This window comes from Hypanus sabinus, chromosome 7 (assembly GCF_030144855.1).
Source record: "Hypanus sabinus isolate sHypSab1 chromosome 7, sHypSab1.hap1, whole genome shotgun sequence".
Classification (NCBI taxonomy): Eukaryota; Metazoa; Chordata; class Chondrichthyes; order Myliobatiformes; family Dasyatidae; genus Hypanus; species Hypanus sabinus.
In genome coordinates, this window is record NC_082712.1 from 163,922,225 (window position 1) to 163,942,187 (window position 19,963).

The following is a 19,963-nucleotide window of genomic DNA, read 5'->3' on the forward strand; positions in this document are numbered from 1 at the left end:
GCATAAACAGATACTCGTTACAACAGTGGTGTGTAAAAGAGTATCTCTGAACACACATATCGAAGCTTGAAGTGGATGGGCTATAGAGGCTATAGAGACAGAAGACCACACCAGGTTCCACTCCTAATCAAGTGGCCACTGTGTGTATGTTTCAAATGCAATGCGAGGATATGGATGTCTCCTATAAAATCTCTGCAAAAGTCCGTCATGTTTCCAAAGGACAAAAGACCTTCAGGTAAATGGTATAGTAAAGACATCCACTGCTTCTCAGTGGGTACGTCTCCAGCGGATGATTTTTTAAACAGGAAATCTTCAGTTATAGCAAGGATTCAAATCAGTGTCAGCTGCAATGAATTTTGTGCTGTGTTTTGCACCTGCAGTTAACGGTGCAAACTGAGGCCCCAAGTGTTTCGTAAGGTCATATGGGAGCACAGTTGGAATAACAATCCACTCTCCTTTAGTATCTGGAAAGATCATTCCACGAAATTGGAATTTCAGACCATATTTAAAATGAATTTGCACTTTGTCCCAAATTAATTTTACAAGTAAAACTATTATATTAACATTCAGAAAATGCTAGAGGAACCCAGCAAGTAAGGCCGTATCTATGGACTAGAAAGGAAGGGGATTGAGATTCTGCAGGATCCCTTGTGTTTATATTAACATTATATTAATTAGTCCCCTCACTTGCAGATATTTTTTTTAAAATATGGAACGCTTCACGAATTTGCGTGTCATCCTTGCGCAGGGGCCATGCTAATCTTCTCTGTAACGTTCCAATTTTAGTATATGTGCTGCCGAAGCAAGCACACTTGCAGATATTCTATGGTTCACATTCCATCCTGAAAAGAAATTGATTTTCTTGCAGATGTGGCTGTGCTTTGGAAGTAAACTTTACACACAATACAATAACCAAAGTTTCCAAGACTGACCTATTACTGATTACAGTGCTAACATGACTAAAATCTCTTGGTATTTGAATTAAAGTGGTGCAATCTCTACATGCAATACTCCACTGATGGTTTGTTTTACATTTTACAAACATTAGATGAGAGAGACCTGCAAGAGGACTGCAACCTTGTCGAAGTTTGGAGGCTTGCAACCTCAATGACCTGGAAAGCTACGTGGACGGAGTCAGGGCTTTATGCCTTGGTAGGGCTATCCATACCAAACAGGTCAAAGGGTAGAGGAAGAGAGGTCCACTAGTCCTCCAGGTTTGGGAGTTTAACTCAAGGCTAACAACCCTGACTGGTAAAACAACATTTTCACAGAAACAGCATGAAGAATCCTTCTACATCTGAATGCGACGGTATTTGAGAGTCTCGACATGGATCTTGCATGACTGACAATAGTGAAAACCGAGAGGAAGCTACTGACATGATGAAGAAAGCCCTGAACGCCACCAGAGATGGAGGACATTCTTTGCTGTCCTAAATGCCAGCAACAAAATGGCCAGTAAGAAGATGGGACAGAATAAGATGCATTGTTTCTGAAATTCATAGAAGGTAAAACAGTACTTGGAGTGGCCATTGGACCCATGGTGTTGTGACCAATAATTAGACTAATCCATGTAGCATCCTTCATGTAGCATACATCTTCTCCACTCTCTCCAAAGCCTCCAGATCTTTACTACAGCAGGATGACCAGAATCGAATGCAGTGTTCCAGATGCAGCCCAAGTAGAGTCTAACAAAGCAGCAATATAACTTCCTGACCTTTAAACTCAATGCCTCGACAAATAAATATGAGCATGCCACGCCCCTTCTTTACCCCCTTATTGGCTTGTGTAGCCATTTTCAGGGAGGTATGAACATGGCAATAGAGGAAAATTCAGTTCTGATTATATGAATGGAACCAACTTTATCAAGTTGAGTACAGCATGCTTGCAATCATAGGTTGGAACTCCAATTTGCTGTAGTACCAGAAAAGCATTGAAATTTAGTCTACAACATAAAGGAATCTCAGCACACTGTCTTCTCCACTGGAGTTGAGTTGCGGCATTCTTGTGGTTGGCCAGGATGCTGTGGGTTCAGTCCAGAAGCACAGTCAGTGCAGAATGTGGAACAGACGCACCATTGAAGGTAGTGCTATTAAACTCAAAATGCCTCTGCACCCCTGAGTATACTTAAGTGCTCCTAACATATTATTCTAAACATAGAGGAGTTCTTTTGTTATCCTGGCCAATAATTATCCATCAACAAACACAAAAAAATCTTTTCCCATTTCACTATATTTGTCAGATCTTACCAGATACATGTGACAGTTGTTTTCTTACTTAATCGACTGGAAAACAATTTGGCAGACACTGGGGTGGTGAAAGGTACTTTTGAATTATTTATAAACAGGAGCACAGCAATGCCTCCAATATGGATACATCAGTCACTGGAGGCAAAGTGAAAGGTTGGACATATTCAACAAGGATACAAGGTAAAACTCCATTTCACTCCAGGTGGGCAGAGCCTTTGGCCTTTGCACTGTTGACTCAGCTGAACCTTTGACGAAGGCAGTGGCCAGAAAACTTAAAGGGTGTGTTGCGTTTTTATGGACATAATTTTTCTGCTGGCATTGTAGATTTAAGATTGTAATCACTGTGCATTATTTCTCACTGGTTTTTCATGCCAAATTGAATAACCCATTTCAGCAACATGGGCACGTGCTGTTTGGATACGTTTCATCAATTGCAGGTGATGGATTCTCCAGACTTGAAAGGTATTTTCCAGGAAGTTACACTGACATGGCAATTTTAATGCAGGAAATTGCTCATGGTGCTTGACAGGTGTGTTATTGAAGTTCAACACCTGACATACAGTATAAGAACACAAATGGAAATTAAACTAAACTTTGGAAATCAAAACAGAAAATGCTGGAAACACTCAACAGGTTAGGCAGCAGCTCTGGAAAAAGAGTTATGTTTCAGGTTCAGGGCAAATGAAAGCAGCACGTTAGTCCATACAGCAGAGAAAGTAGGCAGGGTGATGAGAATAAAGAGAAAAACAATGGGACTGTTAAAATAGGATTAGCAACACATTGCACAGACAGAGAATTTTAATGTCTGTGGTAATATTATATAGTCTAAGTATACAAAAAACACAAAAATGAGGGAAAAAATGCAGGCAAAAATGGCCTCTTTAAAATGTCAATTTATTCTTTGTTTTCCCCATCCCACTTGCTCCAATACCCCTTCTCTTCCACACTACCCTGTCAATCTAGCCAGTACCCCAACATTTCTCCCTCATTCCCCTCCTCATCTCTTTCCCTTCATTCCATGGTCCACTATCTTCTCCTATAAGACTACATCTTCTTCAGCTCTTTGACACCTCCTCCTGCCAGCTTCTTGCATCATTCCCACTCCCCCGCCCCCACCTGCCTATCTTCTCCCTCTCATTTGCATTCACCCAACAGCTCTTGCTCCACCCACTAGCACCCCCAACCTTTTTAATGATGCTATACCCCTTCTCTTTTTACAACCCTGAAAGCCCAAAACCTCAACGGTTCATTTCTCTCCAAAGATGCTGCCTGGTCCATTGAGTCACTCCATCTTGTGTGTTGCTCTTTTTGCTTTCTGTTTGTAAGACGGCTAGTCATTTTTGTCTGTGAACATTTTTCCACTCCATTTTCTTTGCTGTCAGTTATATAGCATTAAACAGACCATTCAATATCAGCAATATATTATACAAACAAAATTTGTGATATTAACTACTCCATTGATTCACCTTGTCTCATTCTCCTCCACACCTTCCCTGCTACCAAGACTAACTTATTTCTCTCTTTCTCAATTCTAATGAAGGGTTGCAGGTCTGAAACATTACAGTTTCTCTTTCTGCAGATGCTGCCTGACCCGACCAATTGAGTTTGTCCCGCGCTTTCTGTTCTCAGATACAAAAGTAATTGGGACCAGAAGTTTGGATGAAGGAAGTATAAAGATGGTCCTCTGGAAGATCACAGTAGTAATCTATACATGGAGCCGGAAGAAATGGGGGAGATCTTAAATGGATTATTTGCATTTATAATAATTCAGGAGACAGACAGAGTCTATAGAAGTGAGGCAAAGCAGCAGCGAGGTCATGAACCCTATTTAGATTACAGAGGAGGAGGTGCTTGCTGTCTTGAGTCAAATTAAAGTCCTCATGGCCTCACAAGGTGTTCTCTCGAACCCTGACAGATGTGAATGCACAATTTGCCAGGGCCCTGGCAGAGATGCCATTGGATTGAAGAATAGCTAATGTTGTTCCATTGTTTAAGGAAGGCTGTAGGAATAAGCCATGAAATTATAGGCTGGTAAGCCTGACACCAGTAGTGGTAAAGTTATAGGAAGTTATTCTATGGGACTGGATATATAAGTATTAGGGTAGATGGGGACTGATTAGGGATAGTCAACAGGGCTTTGTATATGTTAGATCATGTCTAACAAATCTTAATAAGTTTTTTGAGGGAGTTACAAGGAAAGTTGAAAAAGGCAAGGCAGTGGATGTTGTCTACATGGACTTTAGCGAGGCCTATGAGAAAGTTCCGCAAAGGAGTTTGGTTCAATTGCTTGACATTGAAAGTGAGGTAGTGAACTGGATTAGACAATGGCTTCACGGGATAAGATGATGAGGAATGTAGAAAAATAGGAGAGAAGCAAGCAATTCATTGTGTTAAATGATTGTGCTGGGTCCATTGCTGTTTGTTGTTTATGTCAACAATATTGATTATAATGTGGTAAACTGGATCAGCAAGTTTGCAGATGACAGCAAGATGGAGGTGTAATGGACACCCAGGAAGACTATCAAAGCTTGAAGCAGGATCTGGACCAGCTGGAAAAATGGACTGAAAAATGACATATGGAATTTAATGCAGACAAATATAAAGTGTTGCACTTTGGGAGAAGCAACCAGGGTAGGTCTAACACAGTGAGTAGAAGGGCTCTGAGGAGTGTGGGAGCACAGACTGATCTGGGAATACAGATCAATAATTCCAAAAAAAAAGATATTACAAGAAGGCAGGGTCATAAAGAAAGGTTTTGGCACACTGGCCTTCATAAATCAATGTACTGATTATAGGAGTTGGGATGTTATATTAAAACTATATATCCCTACTGCGGTCACTTTGCTAAACAGTTAACTGCTGGTTAACTGTCGGCTAACTATTACTTGGGTTGCACTACCTGTATGTATAATCTATATTTTCATTTATATTTATCATTATTATTGTTATGAGCAGAGAGACAACATCTGCTGGAAGTAAATTCCTTGTATGTGCACAGGTACTTGGCGATTAAAGTCTGATTCTGATTCTGATTCTGACATCGATGATGCCTGGTTTGGAGTATTTTGTGCATTTTGGTCACCTAAATATAGAAAAGATGTAAATAAGATTGAAAAGATGCAAAGAAATTTTACAAGAATGCTGCTGGGACTTGAGGGACAATGTTACAGGGAAATGTTGAATAGGTCAGGGCTTTATTCCCAAGAACATTTAAGACTAAGGGAAGATTTGATAGAGGTTTTTGAAATTATGACAGATATAGATAGGGTAAATGCGTGCAGGATTTTTCCACTGAGGTTGGGTGGGACTACAACTAGAGGTCATATGTTAAGGGTGAAAGGTGAAATGCTTAGGGGGAACTTCTTCATACAGAGGGTAGTGAGAGTGTGAAATGAGCTGCCAGTGCAAGTGGTGCATGTGGATTGGATTTCAACACTTAAAGAGAGATTTGGAGAGGTACATGAATGGGAGGGGTATGCAGAGCTATGGTGCAGGTGCAGCTCAATAGAACTAGACAGATTAATGGTTTGGCACGGACTATATGGGCAGAAGGGCCTGTTCTATGACACTATTATTAACAAGGTGCTGTCACTCACAGAACTGCCACTCACTGGATGTGTTTTCGCACCATCCTCTGAAAACTAGACTGCTGTACATGAAAATCCTAGGAGATCAACAGTTTCTGAGATACTCAATCCACCCCATCTGGCACAAGTAATCATTCTGTGGTCAAAGTCATTTAGATCACATTTCTTCCCCATTCTGATGTTTGGTCTGAACAATGACTGAACCTCTCAACCATGTATGCATGCATTTATCAATTGAGTTGCTGCCGCATGACAGGCTGATTAGATATTTGCATCAACAAGAAGGTGTACATAATAAAGTGGCCACTGAGCGTATATGCACTATGACTTTGACTTAGAAGGGTGAGGCATAGCTGGGAACAGGCTAGAAAGGATGTAGTTCTCTTACTATTGTAGGGCTGAAGGTGAGAGGAATAGATAAAGACAACAAGGATGTGTTAAGGATGTTAGCATAATTGAATGGAGGCTGACAGTTTTTCACCTTCTGGAATCTTAAAGGTCATAATCACATTTGAACACTTTACCAACTCATTTACAGTCTTCCTAAATGTATAACCACAGGCAACAGACCGCAGATTATTAAACTTCGAAGCACAGCGGGCAGAAATAGAACCATGCATCTGCACAAGTGTAAAATGCCAAAATAGCTTTGAAGCACTTCACTGTTGCTGATATTATGCAATCTAATGGGATAAAAGAAAGCCCAAAGACTGAATTAAATGCAATAAAGAAATAGCAGATTCATAAATAGCACCAGAAAAGCTGTAAACACTCAGCAGGCGCTTACTGGCCCAAGAAGCACGTTAAGTGAAATCTTTAATGGGCCAGATTGTTCAACCTGAGGAACGCAAGTTACTGAACTCTTCCCCCACCCCCACCCCCAACTTGCATTCTGCAGGTTGAATGATCTGGCCCATTAACTCGCTTCTTTGTTCTCCAGATTCTACCTGACCTGTTGAGTGCTTCCAGCATTTGCTGAACTGGAAATCATTCCCCATCTTAAAACAGTCCAATAAACAGGTTAAGACACATTTTGTGCATGGGTTAACTCAAGCAATATTGCACTGAGCTTAAGACCCAAGGCAACAGATTGGTCCTTGTTGGCAGACAAATGGAAGGAGAGCTAAAGAGTTAAAAATAAGTAATGGAGTGTGGAATGATTGACTGAGGACTGGTAAGGATGAGGTTGGAAATATGTCTGTGGAGATAGGAGTTGTTACCCTTTTTTTGCAAGCTTATCAAATAGACACATCAGCTGTAACAAACTGTGTAATGAATGTAAACTCCATTACATATCGGACTGAGTAAATAAAAAATGACTGAGCTAAGCAGAAGTATTTCAATGTTACAGTTTTCATTTCATATGTACTTTATAGTCAGAATTTTGTTTATGGCTTCATAAACATTAATAAATCAAATGACTAATGCTCAGCAATAATTAAAAAGCCCCTCTTGATATGATGTGCCTAATTCAGATTTTTTAAAAACATGTAAAAGCCACCCACTGCAAGTTTGCTTAGAAATAGTTACTCACACTTGACAAAGAGTTTCAGAGTTTTTTTTTTCACTCTTTACTTGCAATGAATCATCCTGGCATGCTGGCTGCACTGTCCAAAAGCTAATTTTGTAGCACAGTAGCCTTAAAGTTCTTAACTGGCAATCTAAAACTATTCAGCAACACCAGCAAAAACTCATGCCCCAAAAATGAGAAGTCTGATGTAATGGAGACACAATGCCTTTGAAATACTATCAGATGACACTTCCTCCAAAAGTTTTGGGAGGTTTTTTTTATTGTGTAAAATATCTGCAAGTGAAAAATCCTTAAAAGGTGTAATAGGTGATAAAATTTTGGAGTTAAAAATGTAAGCACTTGTACCATGTCCATTTTTGAAAAGTAAACAGTTCAATTTCCTTAGCAACACACACAAAATGTTGGAGGAACTCAACAAGTCAGGCAGCATCTATGGAAAAGAGCAAACAGTTGACGTTTCAGGCCGAGACCCTTCTTTAGGACTGTGCTGAAGAAGGGTCTCAGCCCAAAATAGCAACTGTTTATTCTTTTCCATAGATGCTGCCTGACCTGCTGAGTTCTGCCAGCATGTGGTGTGTGCTGCCTTGAATTTACAGCATATAATGCGTTTCACAACATAAGAGCACGTAACAACCAGAAGTATTTCCAATCGTGTAGTCACTGTGGAAAAGTAGAAACCAGAGCACATAACTACAAATTGTATGGTACCATGATACAGTAGCATCTCTGTTAGCACAAATCTATTACAGTACCAGTGACCTGGGTTCAATTCCGCCACTATCCGTAAAGAGTTTGAACATTCTCCCCATAACTACATTGGTTTCCTTAGGGTGCTCCAGTTTTCTCTCACATTCCAAAGTCATAAGGAATTGTTGGTCCCATGGGCGCAATGGGCCAGAAGGGCTATTTACCATACTGTACCTCAAAATAAAATACATCAAGCACTCAGAAACAGTAATGTGATGTTAATTTATCTGTAAATATAAAATGTGATATTCTCCCTGTATCCAAGTGTTCGGATTCTGACCCTATTGCAAGGCTCATGAGGTGTGTGTCCACCTTGTAATGTTGTCACATACAGTCTGTGGCATCACTTGTAAATAGTTTAAAAGTTATGTCTAGCAAACTATTAAAATAATACAGAATTATGCAAAAGTCTCAGGACAGTGCCTAAAACCTTTGCACAGTTCTGCATTGTCTCACATTTGTTTCTCCACTCTCCCATTTCAGCAGTTAATCTGATTTTAACAGGTTCATTGGTCCTCCAGTATTATGAATACAAGCTCATTTATAGCTCAATAAGTTGGTCAGGATTTGAGAAGAGTATTCCTTCAGGGATTACCCTACTTTCAACTAATCCTCCCCTTCAACCATTATTCTGGTGAGAACTTCTCAATCAACTGCAAAATAATGTATCGAATCAAAGTTTCTGAATATTGATGCCACGGCACCTCACAATGTGGTCAATCAACTTACTGTTTCACAATACGAACAGCTAAATACTAGATATGGGAAATCTGACAGTAAACTGTGCTCAAAATTCTCAGCAGGTCAACACTGGGGAGAAAAACAGTACAGTTGGCCCTCCTTATCCGTGGGGGATTAGTTCTGAGACCCCCCCCCCCCCCCGCAGATACCAAAAAGACCCAGCGGAACCCCGGACTTTATTTAACATGCTTAGAGCGGTGGACATTAGGTCCTGGTGGTGCATTGCTTCTGTTCACAAAAATAATCACGATCACGATTGAAAATAAAGTGGAAGTAATAAAGTGATTGGAAAGAGGTGAAATGCCATCAGTCATTGGAAAAGCATTAGGCTACAGTTGGTCAACGATCGGAACAATTTTAATGGAGCATCTGAAAGGCCCTGCCTCGATGAAAGCTACAATTATTACTAAACAACGCAGTGGCTTAATTATTGAAATACATTTGTTTCTTAAGTGTTTTATATGCATAGAAAGGTAAAATATGTACTATATGCTAAGAAAAACGTTTGACTAACTAAATAATACCGGATGTACCTGTTCTGACTTCAAATCTGACTAAAAGATGGACTCAGGAACGGAACTCATTCATAACCCGGAGAACGCCTGTACTTCTAAGTCATTTCTAGATTACTTATAATACCTAATACAACGTAAATGCTATGTAAATAGTTGTTATACTGTATTGTTCAGGGAATAATGACAAGATAAAATAGTTTGTACATGCTCAAGTAACGAGTGCTGGACAGAGAACTTCCAGGTTTTCCCGATCCGCGGTTGGTTGAATCCGCGCGTGCGGAATCCAGGAGGGCCAACTGTATTTATTTAAAGTTGATGATTTTTCATCATTAATTGGGAAAGAGAAGGCTGTAACTATGACAGAGGTCTTTAAACCCTTATGAAATGTTATATACATGAATATCTGTATGTAAATGTGGAGGGTAAGATTATTAAATTCAGAGATAACACAAAAATTGGTGATGTTGATAATGAGAAGGATACACTTTGCTTCAAAGACTTACTGAGACATTGATCAGGTGGCTGAAGCATGGCAGGTGGGATTTCAACATGAAAAATATGAGGACGACGAACAATGCTAAGATATATACATGGAATTGCAGAACCTGAGGGAGTACTGAGAATCAGGAAGTGATCCAAGGATCCTTGATGGCAGCAACAAAGGGAGTTAAAAGACCATCATGGATACTGACCCTTCTTCAGCCAAGGTATATTTTTAGACGGTACGACTGTAAGACATAAGAGCAGAATTAGGCCATTTGGCACATCGAGTCTGCTCCACCATTCCATCATGGCTGATTTATTATCTCTCACCATCTCATTCTCCTACCTTCTTTCCAAAACCTTTGACGCCCTTACTAATCAAGAACCTATCAACCTCACCTTAAATATGCCCAATGACTCAGCCTCTACAGCCATCTGAGGCAATGAATTGTGCAGGTTCACCACCCTCAGGCTAGCTGGCCAGTGGCGTAGTGTCATCTGTACTGGAGTTCGAGACGAGTGGCCCCTCCTCACTCCTGGGATGTCCTTGTAGCCTGAAGCTGTGCCCTGCGGTCCTAGACTCTCCATTATTGGAAACGTGTCCACTCTTTGCAGGCCATTCAATATTTGATAGGTTTCAATTTGAAATATTTTAATGTCAAAATTATCTTTATTCATTATAGAATATATACAAAAGAAGAAAATGTGTTAAAAAAAACTTTTTACATTCATGGTTGTTACATTCAGAAATGTAAAATTTTAATGCCAAGGAAACAAACATTGAACTCAGGTGGCTTCCTGTGGTGGTATCTCTTACACTGATGGGCTTAAGAATGTGGAGGTTATGGTACAGCAGAAGAAAACATTAGTTGGGCCACAGATGAAGTACTTTGTGCAGTTTGGGTCACTACGTTATCGGAAGGATGGATTGAACTAGAAAGGGTGCAGAGGACGATGCCTGGGAAGGAACCATTTCAACTACGAGGAGCGACAGGATAGCCTGTAGAGTGAAGCTGGCTAAGGAGGAACCTGATTGAGATACGCAGAATTTTAAGAGAAGAGATGGGTTAGACCCTTTCCCTTGGCATTGCTGGCCAGAGGGGATAGGTTTAAGACAAGGGGTAGTAGACTTTGAGGGAATTTTGACTAACATTTTTTCACTAAGAGCAGAGCTTCCCAACCTGGAGCCCATGGATCCCTTGCTTAATGGTATTGGTCCATGGCATAAAAAAGGTTGGGAACTCCTGAGATAGAGTGTGATTGAAATCTGGAAACCACTGCCTGGGGAGGTAGTACAGGCAAGTACAAGTGTTTATGAATTTCAATGAGCATTTAAAAACCAAGGCTACAGACCCAATGATAGAAAATGGGATTAGTATAGACAAGTATTTGATGGCCAACATGGACACAGTTGGCTGAAGGGCTAAATAGGCTTTAGGCTGTTATAAAGTAGTTATTATATTATAATGCAATGTGTATGTATTAAATATTTAGTAGAAAGCATTAGCAAATTCTCCAGCACTAGCATAACATGCCTGAGAGGTGAGGTGGGAGGAGGGTGGGTCATCTCAGTAATGAACAGGTGTTCGGGAAGGGCTTGGGGGTGGGGGGAGAAGACAAGGGCATGTCCCTTCTCCTTATCATTCAAAATAAATTGCAGAAGCAGGAGGTTATGGATGTGTGTGCACATATTTGCCCTACAGCATCAAGGACAAACACACCTGCACGTTAATTTCAATTTTGGCACACGCAACAGCAATTGCGCATTTGGGATTGCCCGTCATTGAGACTGGGAGAAGTGAGCAAGGTTATCTTTGTGATCACAATTTGAATGCAAATTGACTGGAGGTGCATGCAGCTAGTTTAATGGAACAGTTTGAGGGACTCACAATGACCAATTCCTGGCAGGTTTGCATACAAATTGAGTTGCCTGCAGTCAAAATATTAGCAAGTCAATTTTTTACACAAGATGCGGTAAGTTTCAGTGAGACTACAATCATTACCCTGATATCCTTATGCAAAGTGTGAGAAGGATATGCATTTGCCCTGAAGAAATTTGGTGGAATTTCAAAACTTCTTCTTTAAACAAATTGCTTTAATGCAAAGCACAATGCAGTCTTGCATGAGTATTTCAACCACACACGCACGCAGACACACACACACTTACTTACAAGTTTTCTGTTATCCATAAGCACTCAACTTTCCTACCCAATCCACTTTGCCAATGCAAATCTACGGTACTTGTGCTCCACTTCTCTGTGAGTGTATTCTATACCTTCACAATCATTGAACCATGACAAAGTGATTCTTAAAGCCAAGAACAATATTTAAGGAGTCGAGTCACATCCCATCGAAAATAAAAAATCTCCAGAACAGACGGTCAGAAACGCAATGAAGCCCTGCATCAATGGCTAAAACAAAACGCCATGCAAATTGCCCAGCCCTACCAATCACTCTTGCTTCACACTGACCTGATTAACTATCTCAGAACCCACAGTGGTAGAGTGGAAACAAGTCATCCCGCTGAGGCAAAAGAAAGAAGGTAGTGTAGGTGGATGGCCTGTACTGTAGCGGTTAGCACAGAGCAATTACAGCACCTGCTGCAAGATCAGGTTTGAATTCTTGCTGATGTCTGTAAGAAGTGTGTACATTCTCCCCGCGACTGCATGAATTTTGTCCAGATGCTCTAGCTTACTCCCACATTCCAAAGACGTACGCTTAGGTTAGTGAGTTGTGGGCTTGTTATGTTAGCACCAAACATGGCAATGCCTCTGGGCTGCACAGCACAATCCTCACTAACTGATTTGATGCAAACAACGCATTACGCAGTATGCTTCAATCTGTATGTGACAAATGAAACTAATCTTTAAAGAAAGAGAAATCTTTCCATTTATAACTCAAAGGATTATGGAGCCTGCTCTTTGCTAAATGTTCACTGTATCCAGACTTGATAACTTCCAACATAATCTGAGCTGGACTCCCCTCATTTTCCCCCATAAAACTGGAGTCCCAAAACCTTTATTGTTCCTCCTTAGTCTGTGTCAGTGACCAATACTGATCCCCAGTTTTCCTTGATTTTTAGTTACGCATGCTAACTCCCCTCTTTGTCACTGTGATCTCTGCGAGCTCCAGAATATCTTTCCCATAAGTGTCAACAAAAGAGCTGGTCATGGACTTCAGGACAGAGGGTAGTGCAGATGCAACGGTCTACATCAGTGGTTTTAAGGTTGAGAGGGTTAAGAGAGTCAAATTCCTAAGAGGGGGCCTCACTAAAAGCATGTCCTGCTCCAACCATGTTGATATCACGGCCAAGAAGGCAAACCAATAGCTCTCCTTCCTAGAGAGGCTAAAGAAATTTGGCATGTCTCTGTTGACTCTTACCAATTTTTATCGATGTATCATGGAAAGCACTCTATGTAGGTGCATAATGGCTAGGTAAGCTAATTGTTCTGCACATGACCACAAAAAAACTGCAGAGTTGTGGAAACAGTTCAGCGCATCACCTCTTTGAACTCTGCCTATATTGCTTGCTGCTTCAAAGGCCGACACGTCCTCTCATTTTCCATCTCCCACTAGGCAGAAGATACAAAACTCTAAGGACATACCAACAGGGTCAAGGACAGCTTCTAAACCACTGTTATCAAATTCTTTAATGGACATCTTATAGAATAAGACAGACTCTTGACCTTGCAATCCACCTCATTATGATCTTGCATCTTATTGTTCACCTGCAATGCACTTCCCCTGGAGTTACTACACTTTATTCTGCATTGTTATTGTTTCACCTTATTCTATCAAAATGTCAACTGTGGGTTTTTTTCCCACAGATGCTGCCTGACCTGCTGAGTTCCTCCAGCATTTTGTGTGTGTTGTTCAACATATTTTGCTACAGTGGAGTGGCACAGTAGTGTAATGCTTTATAGCATCAGTGGTTGGAAAATCAGGGTTCAGTTCAACATTAATCAGCATATCACTGGGGCTCAACTACCGGACCCGGAGACACTCTACAACTCTCGATGTCTACAGCAACACTCGTAACATCACTAAAGACACTATCTGTTCAACTTCTTGCTCTTTGGTAGGAGATACAGAAACATCTTAGCCAAGAGAATAAGACTGAAAAACAGTTTCTTCCCAAAGGCTGTTGTGCAGCTAGATAATGCTAAGCTCTGTTTCCTGATGGACTTTTGAGTCCTATTGACTATCGAAGTTACTTATTGCATGTAAGTGTGGGATTTTTTTTTAATTAGCCTGTATCACATACATTGTAAATATCTATTTCGCATGGACTGGAGTAGCGTCACAATCTCGTTGTCTTGAGCAATGACAATAAAGTTCTATATTATTCCCAATGCTGTCACTAAGGAGCTTCTACGTTCTCCCTGAAACTGCATAGATTTTCTCCAGATGCTCCTGTGTCCTCACACATTCCAAAGGTGTATGGATTCGTTATCATTGCCGTTCGGTGTGGCCTTGCCGTTCATGTCTCTCCATCTACCACGATCCCTGACCCTCCAAATTGTAGTTGTTGCCTCCCCCGTTTCTAACCATGATGTTAATCCATCATTTTCATTCTGTCTCCTTCTGCTTCTTTTTCCTTCCAGCTTTCCAGTTGTAACTAAATGTTCTAATGTCTCTCTTCGCATGATGTGTCCAAAAAATTTTGATTGCTGGAATTCTGTTTTCTTATTTTTTTTAAGTAATGTACATTTTGTTTTCGTTCTCTGTCGAACTTCTTTGTTGGTTATCCTGTCCGTATATGATATGCATAGCATTCTTCTGAGGAACCACATCTCTGCTGCATTGATTCCTTCTTCAGTTGCATTTGTGATGGCCCAGCAACATGCCAACACTTGCAGGGTGCCCCAATAGATCATCAGACCATGTTGGATCGTTGACCTAAGCATAGAAATAAAACTAATCTTTCATCTTTCTTCTGTTTTCTGTATCCTTTATTGTATAGTGGGAAGAGGTCATGTCATAGAACTATAGAAACATGTCAACAAGGGAAGGGAGAAATTCACCCCAAAATAACCTAACAATACACCATGATTAACTTGCATTTTTATGGGAAAAATGTAGAAGAAACTAAATGGCAGTAGGTTGTAGAAGGTAAATTATCTACTACTTTTTTTTTATTTAGACATACAGCACGGTATAGGCCTGTCCAACCCACTGAACCATATCACTCAGCAAACCATCAACTTAACCCTAGTCTAATCACAGGACAATTTACAATACTGTCCAAGACTGGAAGAAGCTGCAGAAGATCGTGATCATACGCACATCACACGAACCAATTTTCCATCCTTGGACTCACTTTACACTGCACGCTGTCGGAGCAGTGCTGCCAGGATAATCAAGGACACGACCCACCCAGCCAACACACTTTTTGTCCCTCTTCCCTCCAGGAGAAGATTCAGGAGCTTGAAGATTTGTACGGTCAGATTTGGGAACAGCTTCTTTCCAACTGTGAGAAGACTGCTGAAAAGATCCTGACCCGGATCTGGGTTGTACCTTCCAAATATCCGGACCTGACTTGCACTACCTTACTTTCCCTTTTCTATTTTCTAATTTTATGATTTATAATTTAAATTTTTATTATATTTACTTTGATTTGTACTTCAGGGAGCGCGATGCGCAGAATCAAATATCAGTGTGATGATCGTACGCTCTAGTATCAATTGTTTGGTGACAATAAAGTAAATTACTAACTAGCCTACTAACCAGTACGTCTTTGGACTGTAGGACGAAACCAGAGCACCCGGAGGAAACCCACACGCACACAGGATGAATGTACAAACTTTCTGACAGAGGACACTGGAACAGAACTCTGACACCCCGAGCTGTAATAGTGTCGCGCGAACTGCCTTGTATGTTAATCTGATCGTGTGGAAGCATTACTAATGCAAGTACCTAATCTCATTTATTTCTATTATTTTCTTCAACCCAGAAAATGGGCTCTCCATTTATTTTGTATCTGGTCAAAAGAAAAACAAAGTGAAGGAGAAACCAGTGGGCCAAACAGATCTCTGGAGCAAAGGGGCGGTCTATGTTTCTGATGCATGGTCTGGACCTGAATGGTCTACCAACCCATCCATTTGCCTCCACAGTTCATCCCAATTTCCTTGAGCAGTTTTTTTTGTTTGCTCCAGATACTGGCATCTGTAGTCTCTTGCATATCTATTTGCATCCGGTTTAGTCCACCCTCTTTGGTATCAGCTTTGATCTCCATTGGTGAAACTCTCATTTCCAAATCAGAAGTTCAAGTCTAGAGGCTTGAGTACAAAAATCTCAGCTAGTCTCCAGTGCAGTATTGAGGGAAAACTACACCACCAGCACCACTGTCTTTCAGTGAGGTATTAAATGAAAAATTCCTTCCTTCTATCAGGTCAGATTGATGAAGTGCCGGGGAGTTCGTCACTGGCCTGCACAGTAATATTTATCTAGCAACCAACACCTTGCAGAAGCTTACAGAGTATAAATTCTTATCTCACAGCAGCAAGCACAGAGCAGATGTCCTCCTGTGGCAGTCAGAGTGAATCCTGTGTTTGACAAATGCACTGACATGTGAGTATTGCTTTCACTCGTTACTGTGAAGCCATGCAGAGAAATCACGTGGATAGATGCTGCCTTCATTAGCGTAAGGAGATATTGACATGTTACCAAATACTCTATCCAACTTAATGATGCACAGTTTCGATGGATCCTGCTGACTGGTTGCACCCTAGCCTGGTATGGCAATTCTGATGCACAACAGCACAAGAGACTGTAGAGAGTAGTGGACACAGCCTAGTCCATCGTGGCATGGCCTCCCCCACCATTAACAGCATCTACAGGAACAGTTGCCTAATGAAGGCAGCATCTATCCATCTGGTTTCCCTGAATTTGGGTCATACCCTCTTCCTGATGCTACCATCAGTGAGAGCTACAGAAGCCTAAAGTCCCATATTAGCAATGAACGACTACAAACCACCTCTTGCACCACTAGGCATTTTTCTTTGATTGTGACTTTTTTGCACTGTCTTGTTTTTGCACATTCCTTTTCTCTCTAATTCTCTTCAGAATCAGATTTATTATCACTCGCATGTCGTGAAATTTGTTAGCTTAGCAACAGCGGTAAAATGCAATACATGGTAATACAAAAAAACGTAAGTCAATCAGTAAGTCAGTACATTTATGTTAGCTTAAAAATAGTGCAAAACAGAAATAATATAATATACTTAAGCACAGAAATAATAAACAGAAATTAAAAAGTGAGGTAGTATCCGTGGGTTCAATGTCCATTTAGAAATTGTATGGCAGAGTTTGCCTTGAATCATTGAGTGTGTTCCTTAAGACTTCTGTACCTCCTTCCTGACAATAACAATGAGAAGAGGGCACACCCTGGGTGATGGAGGTCCTTGATAACGGATGCCGCCTTTCTCAAGCACTGATCCTTAAAGGTGTCTTGCATACTATGGGGCTGACTAATTTTACAACTTTCTTTAGCTTCATTCAAGCCTGTGCAATGAGCACTTCTCCCCAAATCGGACAGTGGTGCAGTCTCGTAATGTTTTGTATAGGTAATTTATTTTAATATTGTGTGTTGTGACCTTCATGCCTGTGATGCTGCTGTGAGCAATTGTTTCATTGTATCTCACCATACTTAAGCACATGATAATAAATTCAAGTCTGCTGCATCATTCCATCATGAATGATAAAAGTACCTGGCTATACTTCTACTCCCAGCATATAGTCAGAAACTAAAGACTGCAGCATCAGTGGTGAGGGACCAAGAAGATATAGTCACGAGAGGCGGTGGTGTGCTTACAGGACTGCTTTGCGTTGGTAGGCTGGACAATATTCGGGGATTCATCTTGGAGTCTGAATAAATGTTCCACAGTTCACCAGCTTCACTGAGACCTGTGTGGATAAGTCTTTGAGAACATACTGTACATACCCAAACCAAAAGTTGTAGATGAACAAATTTATTGTCTATGAAGGGCTAGGTCAATGGCATTCAAAACCAGTGATTCACAGCTATACAATAAGTCTCGGTACATGTATGACCTATGGAAGTCGATTTTAAGAGTGAAAAATCAATTCCAATTTAAGTTAAGAGATGGAATCAGATGCACATAGCTCTGGCACAGTTTGCAGGCCATTACTTCCTACAAGGGAAAACCTATCATCGTGAATGGCTGTGATGCTTCACTCCAAGATGAACTCAACACCTTTTATGCACACTTTGGAAAAAGTCAAAGAAACTAACACCAATGTGAATCCCTGCAGCATCTAGTGGCCTTTTAATCTCTGTCTTGGAGACAGAACATCTTTCAAGAGGGTGAACCCTCGCAAGGAGTCAGGCCATGATGGTGTACCTAACAACAACCTCGTACTTAACATCAGTAGGACCAAGGAATCGATTGTGGACTTCAGGAAGAGGAAGTTGAGAGAACACACAGTAGTCCTCATCGAGGGTGAGCAGTTTCAAATTCCTGAGTGTCAACATCTCTTAAGATCTATCCTAAGCCGAACATATTGATGCAACTATAACGAAGGCATGACAACTGCTATCTTTCATTAGGAATTTGAAGAGATTTGGTATTTCACTGAAGACTTGCAAACTTCTATGGATGTACCAAAGAAAGTGTTCTAACTGGTTGCATCACTAACTGGTATGGAGGGGCCAATGTGCAAGATTGGAAAAAGCTGCAGGAAGTTGTCAACTCAGCCAGCTCCACCATGGCCATGAGCCTCCCCAGCATCAAGGACAAGAGGCGATGCCGTAAAAAGGCACATCATCATTAAGGACCCCCCTTACACAGAACATGCCTGCTTCTCATTGCTACCATCAAGGAGTAGGGCAGGAATCGGCACACACACACAATCACCATCAAATTTCTGAACGGACAATGAACAAATGAACACTACATCATTATATTTTCTCTTTTTGCATTGTATACAGTCGGCCCTCCTTATCTGCGAATTCCGCATGCATGAATTCAACCAATCGCAAATCACGAAAGCCCAGAAGGCTCTTCCAGCACTTGCTGTTCGAGCATGTACATACTTTTTCTCTTGTAATTATTCCCTAAACAATGCAGTATAACAACTATCTTACAAAGCATTTACATTGTATTTGGTACTATAAGTAATCTAGAGATGAGTTAAAATATACGGGAGGATGCATGTGGGTTATCGTGGATCGGGACCGAAAAAAATCAGAAGTTCTCTTACTAGGTAAGTCGGAACAGGTACATCCGGTATTATTTAGCGTCAGTTAGTCAAACGTATGTCTTAGTATATAGTATATATTTTACCTTTCTATGCATATAAAACACTTAAGAACATATGTTTCAGTGCTGGGCTCAGGAACAGAAGTTCCCGAGTTCGATCCAGTGACAGACCGCTCTCAAGTGCACTCTCCACCGTGCTGGGTTGATGCGGAGGATCAAAAACTCAAAACCCCAAAACCCAATAATTCAACCACCGCTTTGCTTAGTAATAAATTGTAGCTTTCATTGGGGCAGAGCCTTTCTCACTTTATCATTTAAAATTGATCCGATTGTTGACCGATGTAGCTTAACGGTTTTACAATGGCCCATGGCGTTTCACCTCTTTCCAATTGCTTTATTATTTCCACTTTATTTTCAATCGTGAATATTTTCATGAACAGAAACACTGCAGATTCAGAACTCTGCCGCTGGGTCCTAAGGTCCACCGCATTGAGACAGGTCGAATAAGGGACTTGAGCATCCACGAATTTTGGTATCCGCGAGGGATCCCGAAACCAATCCCTCACGGATAAGGAGGAACTACTGTATATACTTTATAGTAATTTATAGTTTTTTGAATTGTTATATATTGCAGTTTACTGCTGCCTCAAAACAACAAATTTCACAACGTATGCCAGTGATATAAAACTTGACTCTGATTCTGATTCCAACTGGTTATATTACAGCCAGATATGGAGGCTTAAACACACGGGATCCCTGGAGGCTGCAGAGGATTGTATACTCAGCCAGTTCCATCCATCACAGGCACAAACCTCAAGGACATCTTCATGAGGCAGCGCCTCAAGAGGGCGACATCCATCAGGAAGAATCCTCACTATCTGGGACGTGCCCT

General features: G+C 40.9%; 1 protein-coding gene and 1 non-coding gene across 3 annotated transcripts in view; both read right to left on the reverse strand.

Annotated features, from left to right (window-relative positions):
- The window catches only part of nav2a (neuron navigator 2a), a 498,795-nt gene that overhangs the window by 131,812 nt on the left and 347,020 nt on the right, over window positions 1–19,963 (reverse strand). The gene's annotated exons all lie outside the window — the stretch shown is intronic.
- Window positions 704–810, reverse strand: LOC132397582 (U6 spliceosomal RNA). The gene has a single exon (XR_009513398.1). It is a non-coding gene; the product is annotated as a U6 spliceosomal RNA (small nuclear RNA).